The sequence below is a fragment of the Mirounga angustirostris genome, unplaced genomic scaffold (genome assembly GCF_029215605.1).
Source record: "Mirounga angustirostris isolate CCGP_5_RB_7025 unplaced genomic scaffold, mMirAng1.0.hap1 SCAF_2, whole genome shotgun sequence".
NCBI classification, from domain to species: Eukaryota; Metazoa; Chordata; class Mammalia; order Carnivora; family Phocidae; genus Mirounga; species Mirounga angustirostris.
Window position 1 is genome coordinate 188,357,272 of NW_026991710.1, and position 21,491 is coordinate 188,378,762.

The window sequence follows — 21,491 nt, forward strand, 5'->3', positions numbered from 1 at the left end:
CTTGATTTTCAGAGAAGAGATGGGAGGCAAGCTGATCCCTGTAACAATTTAGCTTCCAACAAGACTACATTTGGGCAAAAAAAAAAAAGTTTCGTTTATTGCAGTTATATCTGGACCATAATGACTACAGAAACAGCAATATTTAACATTTATTGAGCATTTCCAGGCAGTGGGACCCAGAACCCGTGGGTATCACCCTTACACTACTTGCCAAGAATATTCTAACTAGTGGGCCTTTGTATTTTGTATTTCAGCCCCTTTGTCCAAACGTTTGTCTCTGAGATCGTTCCTTGGCTCACATTCTTTCTTTCCTATCACTTTTCTCAAATTTTCTCCAAGACTGCTAATCTCAGTCACTTCACCTTTCTGTATGTTTCCTTCACAGTACACAGACATTTGTTAAGTTACTTCTTTATTTACTTCTTAAGCACGTGTCCCCCCTACTATAATATATATTCCGTAAAGTAAAGGCAGGACCTTGTTCTATTACACTTTTTGCTATATTATCAAAACCTAGCTACAGTACCTGGCCTACAGCAGGATAATTACACATTTGTTAAATGAATGACTACTAGACTATATCTATTTATTCAAAAATGTAGAATATGAGACATGAAGATATCAGATTTGTACATCTGCCTAACTGCACATATCTCCCAGTACACAGAAAGACATACTCTGAGGGCACAGTCTGCCTTATTTTAGCAAAATAATACCACCTCTCTGCCTACAGAAATGCCAAATACTCTGGAATAAGCCTCTTGGTGATATAAATATGAACCTAATCACTCTGGTGATAACTTCAAAAACAACAACAACAACCTGACACTTACTAGAAGGCAGTAGAAACATATTTAGTCTTAGAAGATGCTATATTATATGTTCCTTGGGGTGGTGGTGCGATGCTACAGAGTAAATTGTGTTCCCCCAAAACTCATATGTGAAAGTCCTACCCCTCAATGCGTCTATATTTGGAGAGGGGAATCTTTAGTAGTTAAGGTTAAATGAGATCATAAGGATGAGGCCCTAATCTGATACGGCTTGTGGTCTCAGAAGAAAGAGGGAGAAATCTCTCTCTGTGAGCACTCAGAGAGAAAGGCCGTGTGAGGACACCATGAGAAAGTGGCCATCTGCAGCCAGGAAGAGAGCCCTCACCAGAAACCGAATTGGCCATCACCTTGATCTTGGACTCCCAGCCTCCAGAACTGTGAGAAAATAAATGTCTATTATTTAAGCCACCTAGTCTATGATATTTTGTTACAGCAGTCCAAGCTGACTAATATGTAAAGGATGGAAATCAAATGATCCTTCCTCTTTTAAGATATTATTTATTTGTGAGAGAGAGAGAGAGCATGAGAGAGCACGCACAAGCAGGGGGAGCAGCAGAGGGAGAAGGAGACTCCCTGCTGAGCAGGGAGCCCAATGCGGGGCTCAATCCCAGGACCCTGAGATCATGACCTGAGCTGAAGGCAGTCGCTTAACTGACTGAGCCACCCAGGCATCCCTCAAATGATCTTTAACGGCCTTGAAGTCCCTCAGAAACCCACTCCTCTTCCTCTGTTAAACGCTCCCCATTTAGTTCCCCGCAAACCTCTGTCATCCTCACAGAGCTCTCGGGGTTAGGATTTCCCGACTTCAGGAACAGAAGTCAGCAGCTGTGGAAAGGTTTCACTGCTATCCCGATGCCTTTCTCTAAGGCTCCCTAAACTGAAAAACCCTCATAGGGTTGTTGTGAGGATGTAATTACGTTATGGTAAAGGCTGAGAGCAGTGTGTAGTAGAGAAAATGTTATATTGTATCAACTACTATTAGGAGCACAATTAATAAGGTTTACTCCCCAAATAACACTTTACAGGGGGTACAACCAGCATCCTCAGTTCAGGAGACTGAGGCACAGAAAGGTCACAGCTACTGAGTAGAGGAGGACAAGACTGGAAGTCAGGCAGTCTGACTCTGGGAGCTAGGCTCTTAATTCCATCACTGGTCTACAATGAAAACTGTAAAGCTTGTTGCTTTTATTACCAAGGTCATACTATAACATTAGTAAAAAACAAAACAAAACAAAAAAAAATAAAAGTGGACACAAATCAAGAAAGCAATTTATTTTTTCTTTCCAGTGCTTTTCCTATAAGGGCTCCTCAGTCATTTTATCTAATAGTAAAACTGTAATTCTGCCTATTAAAGAAGAATGTTTTTATAGGCACACTAAAAATAGTGGTCATCTCAATATATTGTTGAAAGCATTGAAAAGTTCTAAGTTAATAGTTCATATTAATGACCCCATGTGACTCAGTATCGTCCCACTAATAACAGTTAAAGCAAATCGGCCTTTGTCTTTCTCCTTTGGCAGCACTTGAACACGGTCCCTCTGAAGCAGTGATCTCAAACCTTGTGTGTGAGAGAATCGCTGCGAAAACTGCAGGATACACATTATTTCCAAGCTTACCTGTAATGTTCACCAAAAATGATAATATAAGAAGCCATAAACCGAGTTTCAACAAAGTCAAAAGACTGGCACTCTATGTCCACATTCTCTGACCCCAATTCAATTATATCAGAAATCAAAATCAATAACAAATCTTAGTTGTTCGAAAATTCAGAATGATACTTCTAAATGGTTATGGGTAAAAGAAAAAAACAGCTAAAAATTACAAAATTCGTAAGACAATAATAAAGAAAACCCTGCATGTAAAAATATACAAGATTCAAGTAAAGCACCATGTAGTTAGGTTTATTATCTAGCAAGTGCAATTTTTAAGGGGAAAAGACCAAAATTTAATATGCTAAACATCCCTTTTAAGAAATATTAAAAAGTCAGTAAAATCAACCGAAAGTAGAAGTATGGAAATAATTCGAAAGCAATAGGGAGCAAGTGATAAAGAGAATGAACAATGCTGGGATCAAAACTCATTTCTTTGTGAAGAATAATGAAACTGACTAATCTTTAAGAGAGAAAGATAAAGAAAAAAAAGAATGAAATACAAACAGACAAAAGCGCAAATGAAGAGGACACAACTATGGATGCCACATAGATGAAACAAACACATACTATGAATTTATCGTGAATAATTTATGCTAATGAATTTGGACATACGGATGAAATGAACAAATTCCTAAAAAGCAAACTCAAAAGAACTGAATCAAAAATAAACAGAGGGGCGGCTGGCTGGCTCAGTCAGAAGAGCATGTGACTCTTTATCTCAGGGTCATGAGTTCAAGCCCATATTACGTGTAGACATTACTTCAATAAATAAACTTCAAAATAAAAAAAAAAATAGAAAACCTGAATCGTTTCATAAGCATTAAAGAAACTATATCAGGAGTTAAAATGCTACAACTTTATGACTTTGTAGGCTTGTTCAACCAAGAAGTCAGGAATAAAATAAAGACATTATTACATCAACTATTCAAGATAGAAAAAGTAAGCACATTACTCAATTCATTTTATCATGGGGCACAGCCTTAATACCTAACTTTGACAAGAAAAGAATGAGAAAGGACAATTGTAGGTCAAGTTCACTTACGAACACAAATATAAAACACAAAACAATAGAACATTAAATTGACATTAAGATATAACTTTTCAAATATACATCTCTGAAACCACAATACATTTTACAATCTATGATCATCATTAGCCATTAAAAATATATATGTATAACATCCCTGAAATAGGAATGCATCTTACATAACAGCATTTTAAAGATTTTTTTTTTTTTTTTTTTTTTGAGACAGAGAGAATGAGAGAGAGAGAGCACATGAGAGGGGGGAGGGTCAGAGGGAGAAGCAGGCTCCCCGCCGAGCAGGGAGCCCGATGTGGGACTCGATCCAGGGACTCCAGGATCATGACCTGAGCCGAAAGCAGTCGCCCAACCAACTGAGCCACCCAGGCGCCCACATAACAGCATTTTAAATTTGAAAAAAAAATGTATTAGCAAACTAAACTGAGTAATAATTCATAACCTTGGGTTTTATCCCAGGAATGCAAGGTTGGCTTAACATTAAAGTATCAACTAAGGCATTTAATGAAATTTGTGCCATTCACAGAAAAAAAAATCACTTGATTATCTCAAAAAGAACAGAAAACCTTTTGATAAAACTCAACATCATTTAAAAAAAAAAAAAAAACACACAAAAACATTCTTAGCCTGCTAGGAATAGAAGGGAACTTCCTAAACCTGATAAAGGTGTCTCCAAAATAGCTGTTTACATTGAAAGCATTTCCTGTAGGATTTAGAGCAAAACAAAGATGCCCATTATTACTACTTCAATTCAACAGTGTATTGCAAGTCCTAGCTGGTACTGTAAGGCAGGAAAAAGGGAAAAAAGGATTAAGGATAAAGCAAGGAAGAACAAAAGTGTCCTTATTTGCAATGTAATCACTGTCTTCATGTAAATAATCGAGGAGATCTTTCCTACCAAATACGGAAATTTGTTATTAAACTGTATTTAAGACAGTGTGGTAATGGCAAAAGAACTGAATAAACAGCCGAAAGGAACTGGACAGCTGCACAAAACTAGACCGACACACAGACCGACACGATGTATGGAAGCTGACAGGCAAGAGGTATCAAGGTTCCTCAGTGGGAAAAGTGAGATGTCTGGATGCAGATGCTGTGGTGACAGGTTGACCCATAGGGGGAAAAGTGAAACTGGCCTCACCCCACACCCCATACTCAAAAACCAAGTCCTAGGGATTTGAAGACCCATATGCGAAAGGCAAACCCCTAATGCTTTGCAAAGATGATACAGTAGAATACTTTATGACTTCAGGATACAAGATACAGGTTTCTTGAACAAGAAACAAAGGCACAATCATGAAGGAGAAGATGGATGGATCTGACTATATTAGAAACGCCATAAAGAGACTAAAATAGGGGCTCCTGGGTAGCTCAGTTGGTTAAGCGACTGCCTTCGGCTCAGGTCATGATCCTGGAGTCCCTGGATCGAGTCCTGCATCGGGCTCCCTGCTCAGCAAGGAGCCTGCTTCTCCCTCTAACCCTCCCCCCGTCATGTACTCTCTCTCTCTCTCTCATTCTTGCTCTCTCAAATAAATAAATCTTTAAAAAAAAAAAAAAAGAGAAACTAAAATAAGCCACAAACTAGAAGATACTTGCAACACGTATAACTCAAAGGATTTGTTTCTAAAATATATAAGGAACTCTTAAGAATCAATAAAAAAACTCACAAAAAAATAGGAAGGTGAGCAACAACAACAACAAAAACGCACCCAGAAATTTCTAAGGGAAACAAATGGCCTCTAAACATAAACTATGTTCAACCACAATGAGATCTCAGTTCAAACCCACCCCAATGAGAAAACTTTAGAAGTCAGACAAATTCAAGTGTGGCCAAGAATGTATACAACTGGGAAACCTCATTGACTGCGAAGAGAGTGTAAACTGCTTTACAAAGAAATTTTTCTTTTGAAAAGTTGGCACATGCAACTGTACGACCCAACAAATCCACTCCTACATCGATATTCTGGGGAATCTCCCCTTGCACGTGTGCCTGAAGACTCGTGTACAAAATGCCTAGAGCAGCGCTGTTCCTGGAAGAGAGAACCTGGATACAGACCGGAATGCCCATTGGCTGCATCTACACAATGTGAGGCTACAGAGCAATAACTGTACGTGAGTAACAGTCACCAACATCGATAAATACACTATCTTAACTGTGTGCTGATCCTAATGTGTTCTTTTTATTATGAGCTGTCTTTTCATGGACAGACAATAAAACTGATATTTTGGAGAGCATACAGTCGGCGAATTTTAACAAATGTATTAACTAGAGTTGCCACCACCACGATCAGAATGCAGAACAATTCCATCACAACCAAAAACCTCCCTCGTTCGACCTCTTTGTAGGTACTGGGTCCTCCTCCCACCCCGCAAACCCTGGTAAACTTTGCTTTGTTCTCCATCACTGTGAATTTATCTTTCTGAGAGTATCATATAAATGGAATCCTACAGTCCACAACCTTGTGAGACAGAAGTCTTGCACTCAGTAAGATGCCTGTTGCCTTCGTTTTTACTGCTGAGCAGTGTTCAATGGTATGTATGTGTCACCATCTGTTTATTCGCTCACCCACTGAAGGACGTTTGAGATGTTTCTAGGTGGGGCCAGTATGACCAGAGCAGCATACACATTCATGTATCGGTTCTGGGGTGAATATAAGTCTTTACTTCTCTAGAAAACATACCAAGAATTGGGAGTGTTGGGTCTTATGTTAAGTCTGTATGTAACTTCGTAACAAAGCGGCCAACTTTTTTGCCAGCACAGCTGTACCATTCCCCATTCTATCAGCGACCATGAGAGCCCTGCTTCCTCCACACCCTCATCAGCACTTGCTGTTGTCACCATTTCTTCATTTTAGCCTCTTTATTAGGCAGGCAGTGGTATCTCCTTGCGGTTTGGATCTGCATTTCCCTACAAGCTAATGATGTGGCACATCTTTTCCTTTGCTTATTTACCATCTGTATATTCTCTTTAGCGGTACATCTATTCAAATCTTTTGGGCATTCTTAAAAGTTTTTATGTAAATTCCAGTTAGTTAACACACAGTGTAATATTAGTTTCAGGAGTTCAATATAGTAACTCAAAACTTCCATACCAAATCCGGAGCTCATCACAAGTGCACTCCTCAATTCCCATTACATATTTCACCCATTCCCCATGCCCCCCCCAACCTCCCCTCTGGTCACCATCAGTTTGTTCTCTAGAGTTAAGAGTCTGTTACTTGGTTTGCCTCTTTTTTTCCCCTTTGCTTGTTTTGTTTCTTGTTTCCACGTATGAGTGAAATCATATGGTACTTGTCTTTCTCTGCCTTATTTCACTTAGCATTATACTCTCTAGCTCCATCCATGTCACTGCAAATGGCAAGATTTCATTCTTTTTTTATGGCCAAGTAATATTCCATTTAACACACACACACACACACACACACACACACACCACATCTTTATCCATTCACCAGTCAATGGACTCTTGGGCTCTTTCCATAATTTGGATACTGTGGATAATGCTGCTATAAACAGCAAGGTTCATGTATCCCTTTGAATTAGTATTTTTGTATCCTTTGGGTAAACACCTAGTAGTGCAATTGCTAGGTAGTAGGGTAGTTCTAACTTTTTTTTTTTTTTAAGTAGGTTCCACACCCAGCAAGGAGCCCAGTGCAGGGCTTGAACTCACGACCCTGAGATCAAGACCTGAGCTGAGATTGTTTTTAACTTTTTGAGGAACCTCCATACTGCTTTCCACAGTGGCTGCACCAGTTTGGATTCCCACCAACAGTGCAAGAGGGTCCCCCGTCTCCACATTCTTGCCAACACTTGTTGTTTCTTGTTGCTGATTTTAGCCATTGTGACAGATGTGAGGTGATAGCTCACTGTGGTTTTGATTTGCATTTCCCAGGTGATCAGAGTATCTTTTCATGTGTCCGTTGGCCATTTGTATGTCTTCTTTGGAAAAATGTCTATTCATGTCTTCTGCCCATTTTTAATTGGATTATTTTTTTGCATGTTAAGTTTTACTTATTTTGGGGGGTGTTAAGTTTGATCAGTTCTTTATATATTTTGGATACTAACCCTTTATCTGATATGTTATTTGCAAATATCTTCTCCCATTCCATAGTTATCTTTTAGTTTTGTTGATTCTTTCCTTCACTGCTCAGAAGCTTTTTATTTTGATGAAGTCCCAACAGTTTATTTTTGCTTTTATTTCCCTTGCCTCAAGAGACATATCTAGAAAGAAGCGGCTATGGCCAATGACAAAGAAATTGCTGCCTGTGTTCTCTTCTAGGATTTTCATGGTTTCAGGTCTCACACTTAGGGCTTTCATCCACTGTATATTTATTTTTGTGTATGGTATAGGAAAGTGGTCCAGTTTCATTCTTTTGCATGTTGCTCTCCAGTTTTCCCGGCACCATTTGTGAAAGAGACTTTCTTTTTCCCATTGGATATACTTTCTTGCTTTGTCGAAGATTAATTCACCATATAGTTGTAGGTTCATATCTGGGTTTTCTATTCTGTTTCATTCATCTATGTGTCTATTTTTTGTGCCAGTACCATATTGGTTTTTTTTTCTTTTTTAAAATAAATTTTATCATTCTTTATTATTATGTTATATTAATCACCATACATTACATCATTAGTTTTTGGATACTGTTTTGATTACTACAGCCTTGTAATAGAACTTGAAGTCCAGAATTGTGATGCCTCCAGCTTTATTTTTCTATTTCAAGGTTGCACTGGCTATTCGGGGTCCTTTGTGGTTCCATATAAATTTTAGGATTGCTTATTCTAGATCTGTGAAAAATGCTGTTGGTATTTTGATAGATTGCTTTGGGTAGTATAGACATTTTAACAGTATTTGTTCTTCCAATTCATGACCATGGAATGTCTTTCCATTTCTCTGTGACATTTTCAATTTCGTTCATCAGTGTTTTATAGTTTTCAGAGTACAGGTCTTTCACTTCTTTGGTTAGGTTTATTCCTAGGTACCTTGCTGGTTTTGGTGTCATTGTAAATGAGATTGAGTCCTTAATTTCTCTTTCTGCTGCTTCATTATTGGTAAATAGAAATGTAACAGATTTCTGTACACTGACTTTGTATCCTGCGACTTTACTGAAGTTGTTTATCAGTTCCAGCAGTTTTTTGGTGGAATCCTTAGGGTTTTCTGTATAGTCATGTCATCTGCAAACAGTGAAAGTTCTACTTGTTCCTTGACAGTTTGGATGCCTTTTATTTCTTTTGTTTCGTTTCATTTTGTTTTGTTTTGTTTTTTTAAGTAGGCTCCATGCCCAGTGTGGAGCCCAACACAGGGCTTCAACTCACAACCCTGAGATCAAGACCTGAGCTGAGATCAAGAGTCAGAGGCTTAACTGACTGAGCCACCCAGGCGCCATGCCTTTCATTTCTTTTTGTCTGACTGCTGTGGCTAGGACTTCAGCACTACGTTAAGTAACAGTGCTAAAGAGTGGACATCCCTGTCTTGTTCCAGACCAAAGAGGAAAAGCTCCGGTTTTCTGCACTGAGGATGTTATTACCTCAATGGGTTCTCATCTATGGCCCTCTTTTGTGCATTTTTTAACTGGATTTTATGCTTCCAACTGTTGAATTTTGAGAATAATTTATATAGAATATAGTCAGATATGTGATTTGCAAATATTTTCTCCCAATCTGTAGGTTGGATTTTCTTTTTTTTCTTTCAAAGACTTTATTTTTAGGTAATCTCAACACCCAACATGGGGCATGAGCCTACAACCCCGAGATCAAGAGTCACATGCTCCACCAACTGACCCAGCCAAGTGCTCCTGAAGCTTGGTTTTTCATTGTCTTAACATCTTTCACAAAAGTGTTTAATTTTGATGAAGTCTAGGGGCGCCTGGGTGGCTCAGTCGGCTAAGTGTCTGCCTTCAGCTCAGGTCATGAGCTCAGGGTCATGGGATCCAGTCCTGCATCAGGCTCTCTGCTCAAAGGGGAGCCTGTTTCTCCCTCTCCCTCTCCTCTCACTCATGCTCTGTCTCTCTCTCTCTCAAATAAATAAAATCTTAAAAAAAAAATTTTATAAAGTCTAAGTGATCATTCTTTTGTGAATAATGCATTTGGTGTCATGTCTAAGAATTCTTTGCCTAACAGAAGGTCATGAAAATTTCCTCTGATGTTTTCTCTAAAATTTTTATAATTTTATATTTTAAATTTACATCTAGGATGTTTATTTCTGTATAGAATGTTAAGTTTACATAGAGGTTTCTTTTGTTGCACAGATTTTCAATTGGTTTTGTTTATTTTCTTTTTATCTTTTTTTTTTTTTTGAGAGAGAGAGCAAGCGGGGGGGGGGGGCAAAGGGAGAGGGAGAGACTCTTAAGCAGGCTCCACAGCCAGTGCAGAGCTCATTCTCACAACCCTGAGATCACATGAGCAGAAACCAAGAGTCGGATGCTAAACTGACCCACCCAGGCGCCCCTGATGTTCAATTGTTTTAATGCCATTTGTTGAAAAAAGTATCCTTTTTTCATTAAACTGCATCTGAGCCATTTTCAAAAGTCAATCGCTCACATTTGTGTAAGTTTATCTCTGGATTCTCTATTATGTCCCACTGATCTGCATGTCTACCCTTCACAAATACCACACTGTCTTAATTCCTGGTGGGTAATTTTATGCGTCAACTTGACTAGGTGACAGTTCCCAGATATTTGGTCAAACCTGAGTCAAGATGTCGCTATGAAGGTACTTTCTGGAAGAAATTAACATTAAATGTTAAGGTCTTACAAGAAAAAACAAAACAGAACACTGATCCCAGAGGAAGAGGGAATTCTGTCTGCAAACCACCCCCTCAGACTCAAGCTACCACATCAATTCTTCCGTAGTCTCCAGCCCACTGGCCTACCCTATTTTGGACTTACCAGCTTCTACAACTGTGTGGGCCAATTCCTTAAACTTATCTCCTATCAGTTGTGTCTTTGGGGAAAACTGACTAATAAAGTTACTAAAACTTCACAGTAAGTCTTATAATTGGATAGTGTGATTACTCCAAACTTACTCCTCTTTCGCAAAATTCTTTTCTGTTTTCTAGCTCCTTTACCTCTTCAGATAAATTTTAGAATCAGTTTGTGTATATCCAGAAAAAAAAAAAAATCCTGTAGAGAGTTATACTGGAATTGAGTTTAAACAATTTGAGAAGAACTGACATCCTCACTCTTCGTATTCCAATTCAAGAATATGTCTCCCCATTCATTTAGGCATACCTTGATTTCCACTGGCATTTTAAGCACTTTAAAGATGATAGTTTTGTGTACATTAGGTTTTGTGATGATACCGTTTTAATTCTGGTTTCAAATTTTCTATTGCCAGCTTATAAAAGTACTGCTTTAATTTATGTACCTACTGCATGTTCAAGGAGGTAGAGCATAACTCCCTGCTCTGTAAGTGGGGGCTACGCATAGTGATTTCGTTCCCAAAAGGCCAGCATGGGCCGGGGGAAAGAAAAGGTAACTTTATAGTCAAAAGACCTGAGAGACCCTACTTCAGCCAAATCAAGGTCAACATCAACAGTGATACATCTAACAGAAGACCTGCAGTAATGGCGATAGACAACAGGTTAGGGGCCAATGATCCACGAGGCCAGGTGGAAGTGTGATTTAAGTAAAAGACCGAGTTTCTTCAGTTTCATTTGTATTCTTTGTGTTCCTAGAAAAAGTGATTCCAATCCCGGAAGGCACGCTGGAAATATCAACTAACCGGTACTGACAAGATGCCTGTCTCTCTGGGATCAATGAAGTCAGTAATATCTTCTTCATGACTTTCAGATATCCTAAGATACAGCCCGTAAGGTGATGTCCTTAATATCTGCGGTCGTTAACAACCTTCACTACAACCCCTATACCAACTACTGCAGCAGGAAGATTACAAGAAGCAGAATTTTCCTTACACCACCATCTGGGAAACTTCCCAAAATATGTGACAGTTCAGTAAGGGCTTTCAAAAGAAGAAGAAGAAGAAGAAGAGGGAAAAAAAGCTCATTTGTTACCAGAGCATTTAAAAATATAACATTTTGGCTCAGAATCAGATGCATACCATGATTATACATAAGAACTTTAACGGAAGAGGAAACTCCATTTCTTGGTAACACGTGCAAATTCAAATACCTTTGTTAAAGGTATTCCAAAAGCAAAACCTGTATTTCCACCACCCCTGCTTCTCCAGGCTCCTCTTGATACCAGATACCTCTTGATACCTTGATATACCTCAGTTGGGGATTGCAGTAAGGGAGAAAAGTCTCAGATTTAACTATTAAAAAAGCAAACGTAGGGGCGCCTCACTGGCTTAGTCGGTAGAGTATGTGACTCTTAATCTCAGAGTCATAAATTCAAGCCCCACATTGGACAGAGAGCTTACGTAAAAAAAAAAAAAAAAAATTAAAAAAAAGCAAATGTAGTGTAAAAAACTTTTCCCCCATTGGATGCCACAGGAACTGGGGAACTTTTACCCAAAGTCAGACTGACAAACAATAAGCCAGCTTCCAACTAAGAAATAGAAGGCAGCTTTTCTTCTGTTCTCTCTTTGCAAATTAAATCTCAACTTGGTTTTAGCAATTCTCAAGGAAAAACTAGGACTTTGATTTATCTAGATTAGCCCCTGTCCTCAGGAGTCTGGGTCATCAAGCCCTCAATGACTCCCTAGACAACCTCCACTTACACTATTCTTTCACTGCCCCCTGGATTTCCCATTGTTTGTGTGTGTGTGTGTGTTTGTGTGTGTACACATCTGTGTGTTTCCAGAAAGCTTTATGGGTTATTTATGATTTCATATGTGACTCTCTCAGCATACAGACCACACTTCGTGATGGTAGATTCCAAAATAATTGGCCTCTGATGCTTCCAATCTTCTTACTTCCCAAAAACCCTTCCAGGTTTAACCCAGGAAGCTATGTTTGGGAAAGGCAGGCTTATTAAGGTTGTAAATACCTTAACATTCACCCTTTTGGGGTACAATCTAGTAATTCTGACAAATTCATCCTACAGTACAACCATCACCATGATTAAGGAACAGAACATTTCCATCACCTCCCAAAGTTCCCTCATACTCCTCTGTGACCCCTCCTACCTGGTAACCACAGACCTTTCCTGTGATTTGATAATTTTTCCTTTTCTAGAATGGCATATAAATCCATGAATTTGGCTTCCTTCACTTAGCCCATGAATTCTCAACGGAGTAGTGAGGGCAATACTGTCCCCAGGAGGTAAAAACTGGTTCCTGGCAGGTGCAAAAACCTTAGATATTACACTGGTCTAGGTTCTCCAAAGGGCCCCAGCACAATAGAAAACGTATCTGTGGCATTAAAATTTCACGAAGGAAATGGGCACTTAGGGGGAAAAAAATCTGAAAAGGCTGGAGTAGTGTAGTAATTTTTAAAAGGTTGACAGACACTGATTTAGCATAATGCATTTGAGATTCATCCATGCTGTTTCCTGTATTAACAGCTTGTTACTTTTTACTATTGAGTAGAATCTTGGTATAGAAGTGCCAGTTTGTTTCTCCACTCAGTCATCAATGGACACATGCTTTCGTTTCTCTTGAATAAAAACCTAGGAGTGGGAATGTGGGATTGAGTGGTAAAGGTAGGTTACATTGCTCCCCAAAGTGCGTGCACCATGCTCATCCCCACAAGCAATGGCGGAGAGTCCCAGCGGTCACACATCGTCACCGGCGCTGGGGGTTAGCAACTGCTTGCTGTTTGCTTGCTTTAGCCCCTCCTGTGCAGTGGTATCTCACTCGGTTTTAATTTGCAGCTTAATGACAAATGATACTGAGCATCTTTCATGCATTTTTTTTTCATCAGTATAACTTCTTTGGTCAAGAGTCTGCCCAAATCTTTTGCCTGACCCTTACTAGGTTGTTGGTATTCTTATTACTGAGTTGTGAGAAAGAATTCAGTTTTAATGTGGTTAAAACGGTTTTTTAGAAAGTTAGGACTCTCAAAAGAGGGAATATATCTATCAAATGTTAGGCTTTGCATCTACCACCCTGTTTTCCTTACAAAACTATGATACTTTAACTACCAGAATACTCATAGTTCCTACATAGTTATATAGTGGTTTTTGTTTTTCATAATGGTTTCAATGTCTAAAATTTTTTTGGTTTGGTATGGTTTCTTTCTAGGGTAAGGACAAAGCATGTATAATTTGGTTTTTGGTTTTTGTTTTTTTAAGTTACTGCTTAAGTCAGAGTTGATAGCCATTATACTAGGCCAATGGCTCTGAAATTTCTTTGACTAAGGTAGCCACCTTGAAGGAGCTAAATTCCTCACAAGCCACGTCCTCCACCTCCCATTGCTACTCTTTCTTGGAAAAAGAACTCAGGACTAAGACACTTGTGGCTATATAAGAAAAGTCTGAGAGGACTATTGTATTTACTTCCCTATTTAGCAATAAGCACATATATGGGACAGTTCATATTTTAACCACAATTCATATAGGTCTGAAGTTTTGTTACTAGAAAATATGGGTAAGAAATACCATTGCTGGAAACGTGCATCGCTACACTTTGTTAAAATAACTCAGAGAACTCAGTTGAAGTTAATGACACTCAGGTAACTGAAATTAATGATTACAAAGCAGAAGAAGCAAATGGGAACAATGACTACCTCCAGAGAACACTAAATATGAACATCCTTCCAGAACAAGGTAGGAACTCAACACATGTTAACATGAGTAAATGAGTGGCTAGAAAAAAAACTGCAGAATTCCAACTGTTAAGCATTTGAAATAAATACGCTTTGTGAAGTTGTGTAAGAGCCAACTTCTTGGGGCGCCTGGGTGGCTCATTCAGTTGGGAGGCTGCCTTCGGATCGGGTCATGATCCCAGGGTCCTGGGATCGAGTCCTGTGTCGGGCTCCCTGCTCAGCGGGGAGTCTGCTTCTCCCTCTGCCTGCCCCTCTTTGTGCTTGTATACTCTCACTCTCTCTAGCAAATAAATAAATAAAATCTTAAAAAAAAAAAAAAAAAAGAGCCAACTTCTTAGCAGCACACGAAAAGTTAAATTCTAATTCATGTGCTAATTGTTATCAAACAACAAACTGTAATCATCTCTACAAACTCATTCAGGAGACTTTACTAACAACCTTACAGAACTGGGTACAGTTGACCCTTGAACAACACTGAGCCTCATGCAATTGAAAATCTGTGCATAACTCGACTCCCAGAAACTTAACTACTAATAGCCTACTGTTGACCAGAAGCCTTACCGATAACATAAAGTCAATTAACTCATATTTAGTATGTTATATACACATATATATACATAAAGAGAGATTATATATAAAAATTATATACTGTATTCTTACAATAAAACAAGCTAGAGAAAAAATGTTAAGAAAATCGTAAGAGAAACACATTGACAGTACCATACGGTAAAAAATCTACATGTAAGCAGACCCACGCAGTTCAAACCCATGTTGTTCCAGGATCAACTGTGTATCATTATCTCAAAGTCTAAAAGGACATGCCTTTTTTAAGCACTTTCCACCACATCAACATTTTGACCAGGTCACTGATCAGGGTGATCTCAAGCATTCCCAAAATGTGAATTACCATAGTTGTAACTGTGCATCACTATACAATAATAGCTCCCAAATTTATATCCTAGGACTAATCCTCTCTTCTGAGCTCTAGACTCCAATAGTCAAATGACAACTTCGCATCTCCATCTGCACATCTCACAAATTCCTTAAATTCAACAAGTGTACAATTAAACTCAACCTTGCCTTTACAAAGTTTCATGTCAACCAACTTGTAAAATAACATCACTGTCCACCCAACTGCTCAAGCTTGAAAGGCTGGAAGACATCCCTGTGTTTCACCCCTAATATGCCATCAATCAACAGATCCTCTTGCTGCTTAACACTAAATCTCTCCAATATACAGACACTCGAGCTCTTATCTCCACCACCATTTCTCTTCACATTTTAACAAAATTATTGTTGTAGAGTTGACATACAACATTCTAATTAGTTTCAGGTGTACAACATAGTGATTCAACAATTCTATACATTACTCAGTGCTCACCACAATAAGTATAGTTGCCATCTGTTACTATACAGTGTTATTATAGTATTATTGACTATATTCCTTATGCTGTACTTCTCATCTGACTTATTTTATTTTATAACTGGAACTCTGTACCTCTTAAGGCCCTTCACCTATTTCGCCCTTATCCCCACCCACGTCCCCTCTGGCAACCACTGATTTGTTCTCTGTATTTAAGTTTGTTTTTTCAGTTTTTTATTTGTTCATCTGTTCTGTTTTTTAGATGCTACATATAAGTGAAATTATATGGTATTTGTCCCTCTGTCTGACTTATGTCACTTAATACCCTCTAGGTCCATCCATGTTGTCACAAATGGCAAGATTTCATTCTCTTTTATGGCTGAATAAAATTCCACTATATGTGTGTGTGTGTGTGTGTGTATACACACATCTTTATCCACATCTTCTTTATCCATTCATCTATGAATGGATACTTAGGTTGCTTCCACATCTTGGCTATGGTAAATAATGCTGCAATAAACACAGCACTGCATGTATCTTTTCGAAGTGTTTTCATTTTGTTTGGATAAATACCCAGTAATGAGGGACGCCTGGGTGGCTCAGCAGGTTAAGCGTCTGCCTTCAGCTCAGGTCATGATCTCAGGGTCCTGGGATGGAGCCCCCAAGTCGGGCTCCCTGCTCAGCAGGGAGCCTGCTTCTCCCTCTCCTCCCCACTCACACTCTCTCTCGCTATCTCTGTCTCTCTCTCTCAAATAAATAAAACATCTTTAAAAAAAAATTACCCAGTAGTGAAATTACTGGATCTTATGGTAGTTCTATTTTTTTTTTTTTGAGGAACCTCCATACTGTTCTCTAGAGTGGTTGCACCAATTTACAGTCCCACCAACAGTGCGCAAGGGTTCCCTTTTCTCCACATCCTTGCCAACACTTGTTGTTTCTTGTCTTTCTAGTCTGACAGGTGTGAGGTGGTATCTCATTGTGGTTTGGATTTGCATTTCCCCAACGATGAGTGATGTTGAGCATCTTTTCATGTGTCTGTTGGCCCCCTATATGTCTTCTTTGGAAAAAGGTCTATTCAGGTCCTCTCCCCATTTTTTAATTGGATTGTTTGGAATTTTTGGCGTTGAGTATAAGTTCTTTATATATTTTGGATATCGACCCCTTATCAGATACGTCACTTGCAAATATCTTCTCCCATTCAATAGACTGCCTTTTGTTCTGTTGATGGTTTCCTTTGCTGTGTAAAAGCTTTTTGTTTTGGTTTAGTCCCAATAATTTATTTTTGCTTTTGTTTCCCTTGCCTACAAAGACATATCCATAAATATGTCTGTCTTAGTAAGGCCAATGTCCAAGTGATTACTGCCTATGTTTTATTTTAGAAGTTTTATGGTTTCAGGTCTCACATTTAGATCTTTAATCCATTTTGAGTTTATTTCTGTCTACCTGTAAGATAGTGGCCCAGTTTCATTCTTTTGCATGGAGCTGTCCAGTTTTCCCAGAAATATTTATAAGAAAGATTGTTTTGTTCCCATTGTATATTCTTTCCTCCTTTGTTGTAGATCCACTGATCACATAAGCTCCACCCCCACTATTTGAATTCAAGGCAACATCACTTCCTGCCTGAAATACTAATGGCTTCCTAGTTATTTCCCACCTCTGCAATACTGCCCCTCCCGATCAATCTTTTTTCTACTTCTCATAGACTGGTTAGATATATCAGAGTATATATTTGCAACAGAATACCATGCAACTATACAGAAGAATGAAACTATGTGGAGAGAGGTCATCAAAAAGACATAACTGCCAAGTGACCCATGAACTGGACCTGGGCCATCAGAGGGTCCCCACCGCCTCTGCTGTCCTTAGAAAGCAGGTTCCACTTGCCTTTCTTGCTCCCAGAGGCTGCTCCCAGGACAGAGCCTTGCGATAGTGATGTGGTGTTGCGAACATCTGCACCATATACATGACTGAACCCAAGTAAGGCCTCTATATAGGCCTGTAAGGTTTGGCGGGCGGGTGCAGGGATCCATTCATCTTGCTGCTGCCCAAGTAAGCCTTATATAGAAGTTCCCTTTGCTTATGAAAATTGCCACCTACCAGCCTGCCACTTTCTTGGGTCTCTCCTTGCCTTCCACGAACGGAGGCCGGTTTCAGATTACACCCGGGAAGCTCCTAGGAGGGCTGCAGTCCAACAAAGTAGCTCTTTCTTTACTGCCAGGGAACAAGATCTAAAATCGTTAACATGTGTAGAACAGTCTATATAATATTTTGCTGTTTGTGTAAAAAAAAAAGGGTGAGGAAAAATAAATCACTGTGTATTTGCCTGTACGTGCACAGGACATCTCTGTAAGGACACACAGGAAGTGAAACTACAGGTGTCTCCAGGGAAGAGAACTGGAGGTGGGCAGGAGGCGACACTGCCATACCCTTTGCTGTCCTTTGAAAATCCCCTTATGTGACTGTTTTACCTATTCAAAACACACATGCAGTTAAAAGAAAAAAATACCTTGCTCTCAGCATAAACTACCAAGACCTTGATCTAACCCCTGCCTAACCCCCAGTCTCCTATCAAGCCTCCTTCTCTCTCTCCCTCTCATGCACGCGTGTACACACACACACACACACACACACACGGATTCTTTCTGAACCTCCAAGGCATCAAGTTTCTCCCTGCCCAGAGGCTCTGCACATGCACTTTCCTCTGTCCCCCAAACAGTCTCATCCCACCCCTTTCACGCTAACTCCTATTACCCTTCAGGTTTCCAAGTAAACGTCACTTCCTCAGCTACCCTGGGAAGCTTCCCTGACTCCCAGAGTAAGTCAAGGGCCACCCAGCATGTTGCTGCTACACTCTGTACTTCTGTTCTTAATATCGTGACATTTAAAAGAAAACTCCTATTCTCTATCTGTTTACTCAACTAGACGCCAACCAACATGGGGACAGTGGCTGGGTCTGTCTTACTGACCAAGCAGGAGGAAATCTGGCAGCCCGAGGGTACAGAAGAGTGCCCTCCAGTGTGTGGCTGTGGGGAGAAGGGAAGGAGACTTGCTATGAATCTGGGGAAGAAGGCGGCTGGCATGATGCGGGCACTCACATGTTGCTCGAACAAATAAATAAATATGTGGACAAAGGAAGAGACCCGGGCTTGGATCCAGCTTGCACGCCTAGTGGCTCGGTCACCTCCAGCAGAGATGAACATTTCTAAACCTCACATATACAATGGAAACAGTTGGGGCACCTGGCTCGCTCAGTCAGAAGAGCATGTGACTCTTGATCTTGGGGTTGTGAGTTCGAGCCCCATGTGGGTATAGACATGACTTAAATAAAACCTTAAAAAAAAAGAAAAAAGAAAATGAAACGGAAACAGTGGCATCTGCCTCTTGGAGCTGTTGTGAAGGGCTACACAAGGTATCAAAGAATCAGGCACAGACTAAGTGCCCTGCGGAACCCAAGGAATGACCACGGCACCCACAGGAAAAAAGGAACAGATCCAAAGTTTGTGCACCTTAAAGTTTAAGAGATGGCTCTGGCCTGAGGAAGAGAAGGTACATCTTTTATTTAGCATAAAAACCAAGACTCACAGAGATAAGCCATGTAACAGAAGGGTATTTAGGAAAAGAGATGCACAAGTTGAATAAGATAGTAGCAGCAGAGGTGACAGCAGGACTTACGGACACCTGCCCCCACCCAGGTGACAGAAGAGCTGAAAGTGGGGAAGGCCAGAGACAAAAGGCATGACAGCCCCCCCACATTCTGGGGAATGGGCAGGAGGGGTGACGCCCTACTAGGGAATGGCCAGATTCCGCAGCAGGAGAAGAGATCCCACGACCGCAGAATGAGGTCTACCATAACAGCCCTCAGAGATGGGGATCCGAACCTTCTCCAGGGAACGGCGCAGGGTCATGAGTATACAAATGGTTAAGCCAAACGTAATGAGAAAATGGACATTTGCATAGTACCTGGAAGGAATACATACACAAATATTTGATGGGTTGGTACAAACGGATTTATCTCAGCTGTGTATTATCAAGACTTAGAAAGGGCAGCTATACAAATTCTTGGCGTCCGCAGTGATGAGAAACATACCACCTTGTAAAGCAGTCCGTCCCATTCCCCAACAAAGAATCAGAACTAGATTGTGGCTCATTATAAGGAGAAAGACACATGTCTTCTGGTAGTTGTGTGCACTGACTGGCCCACTCTCTCCCACAGATGAGGTCTAATCTTTCTTTCATGTAAGAGACCTTCAAATATTTGAAGATTATAAGTAGGCGACCATATGTTTCCACTTGCCCATGCCCATCATCCCAGCATAATTATTAATACTGACCTCTTTCACTCTCAAAGAGTCCTGCTTTGGATAGTAAATCATATGATCACCCACTTATGAGAAACTCCCTGCCCCCTGAAATATCCTCTTCTTTGGGCTAAGCATTCGCCTTCTCACCAACCATTCCTCCCATGATGTAGTTCCCAGTCACAATCCCTTATGCCCTTAGCTCTGAATGAGCTCTGGGGGACTGGCATTCCTAAACCAGATATAATATTCTAAATATAATTTCTCACAGGAAAAATCAGACCTTACTCCCCTGATCAGACAGGGGCACCTTAACATTTTCAGAAATAAGATCACACTCTACTTATGTTAAACCCAAATTATCAATTAAAACTTCTAAGTCATTTCCCCTTACATTTCCACCAGGCAATACTGTACTTACATGATAGGTTTTTAGAACCTTTTACAAGGCCTTATATTATTGCATTAGATTTCATTTAGTTCCTTACTTCATCCAAATGCACAACGCATGGTAATCTGCCATGTACTTGATCCTTCCCCACTCTATCCTATCTGCTAATCTGAAAATCCTAGAACAAGCCCAAAGAAACCTCCTCCAGGCTCCACCAATCCCTTCCTCCCTTGCAGACACCTTTTGGGGATGGTCACTCAATTACTAATATGCCTAACAAAAAGTTAGTCCATATTTCACCAGGATCTTCATGAGAATGTCATAAAATATCTTGTTTAAATATCCTATGTTTACTGCATGAGACTATTTTGGGACATTTTATTTTGGAGGTAGTATCTGAATGTCAGCGTGGAAGTATGGTGAAAGTAGCTGGAGAACAAGGACAGAAGTACATTCACCCACTGATACCTAGTCATTCAAGAAACTCAACTTCTCTATGTGCCAAGCATTGTGGCTGGCCCACATGACACACTGGCAGCAAGGTACATGGCCCCTACTTAACACAGAATTTTGAAAAACACTCATATTTAAAGAGTTAAAAGAAGACCAATCAAAAAAACAGAGTAGGCGGAGTCAAAGATTAAGGTTAAGAACAAGGGGGATGTCTTTTGGCAAGAGCCAAGGAAAAAGGCTTTTGATGAGAGAAGAGTCAAAGGAGACCCTGCACCTGCATGGTGTTAATTAGAATGGTACAAACATCACTGGAAGGTACAATTGATTTGCAAAGGAAAGGGAAGGAGTTTGACCTTGAACATGTGAAATAATAATGGGAAAATATATTCCTGATGACTTGAAGATTACATGTATAAAATAATTTCTTTTAAAAAAGACTAGAGGGGCGCCTGGGTGGCTCAGCTGGGTTAAGCATCTGTCTTCAGCTCAGGTCATGATCCCACAGAGTCCTGGTATTGAGCCCCACATCAGGCCCCCTGCTAAGCGGGGAGCCTGCTTCTCCCTCTCCCTCTGCCTCTTCCCCCCTGCTCACGCTTTCTCTCTCTAATAAATAAATAAGATCTTTAAAAAAAATTAAAAAGACTAGAAAAAAATAGAAGGATATTTTCATAATCCTCACACAGAGAAGGCCTTGCTAGGCATTTGACAAAACCCAGAAGCATAAGAGAAAAGACTGGGAAATTTCATTAAATAAAAATTCAAAACATTAAACACCACAAAACTCTGTAAAATCTATATGGAA

General features: G+C 39.9%; 1 protein-coding gene and 1 long non-coding RNA gene across 2 annotated transcripts in view; both read right to left on the reverse strand.

Moving 5' to 3' along the window:
* Positions 1-21,491, reverse strand: part of WWC2 (WW and C2 domain containing 2) — a 202,246-nt gene that overhangs the window by 149,431 nt on the left and 31,324 nt on the right. The gene's annotated exons all lie outside the window — the stretch shown is intronic.
* Positions 1-21,491, reverse strand: part of LOC135363708 (uncharacterized) — a 40,496-nt gene that overhangs the window by 10,006 nt on the left and 8,999 nt on the right. Inside the window, exon 1 of the long non-coding RNA XR_010409737.1 lies at positions 1-21,491. This exon is cut by the window's right edge and continues 8,999 nt beyond it. This is a non-coding gene — a long non-coding RNA (uncharacterized LOC135363708).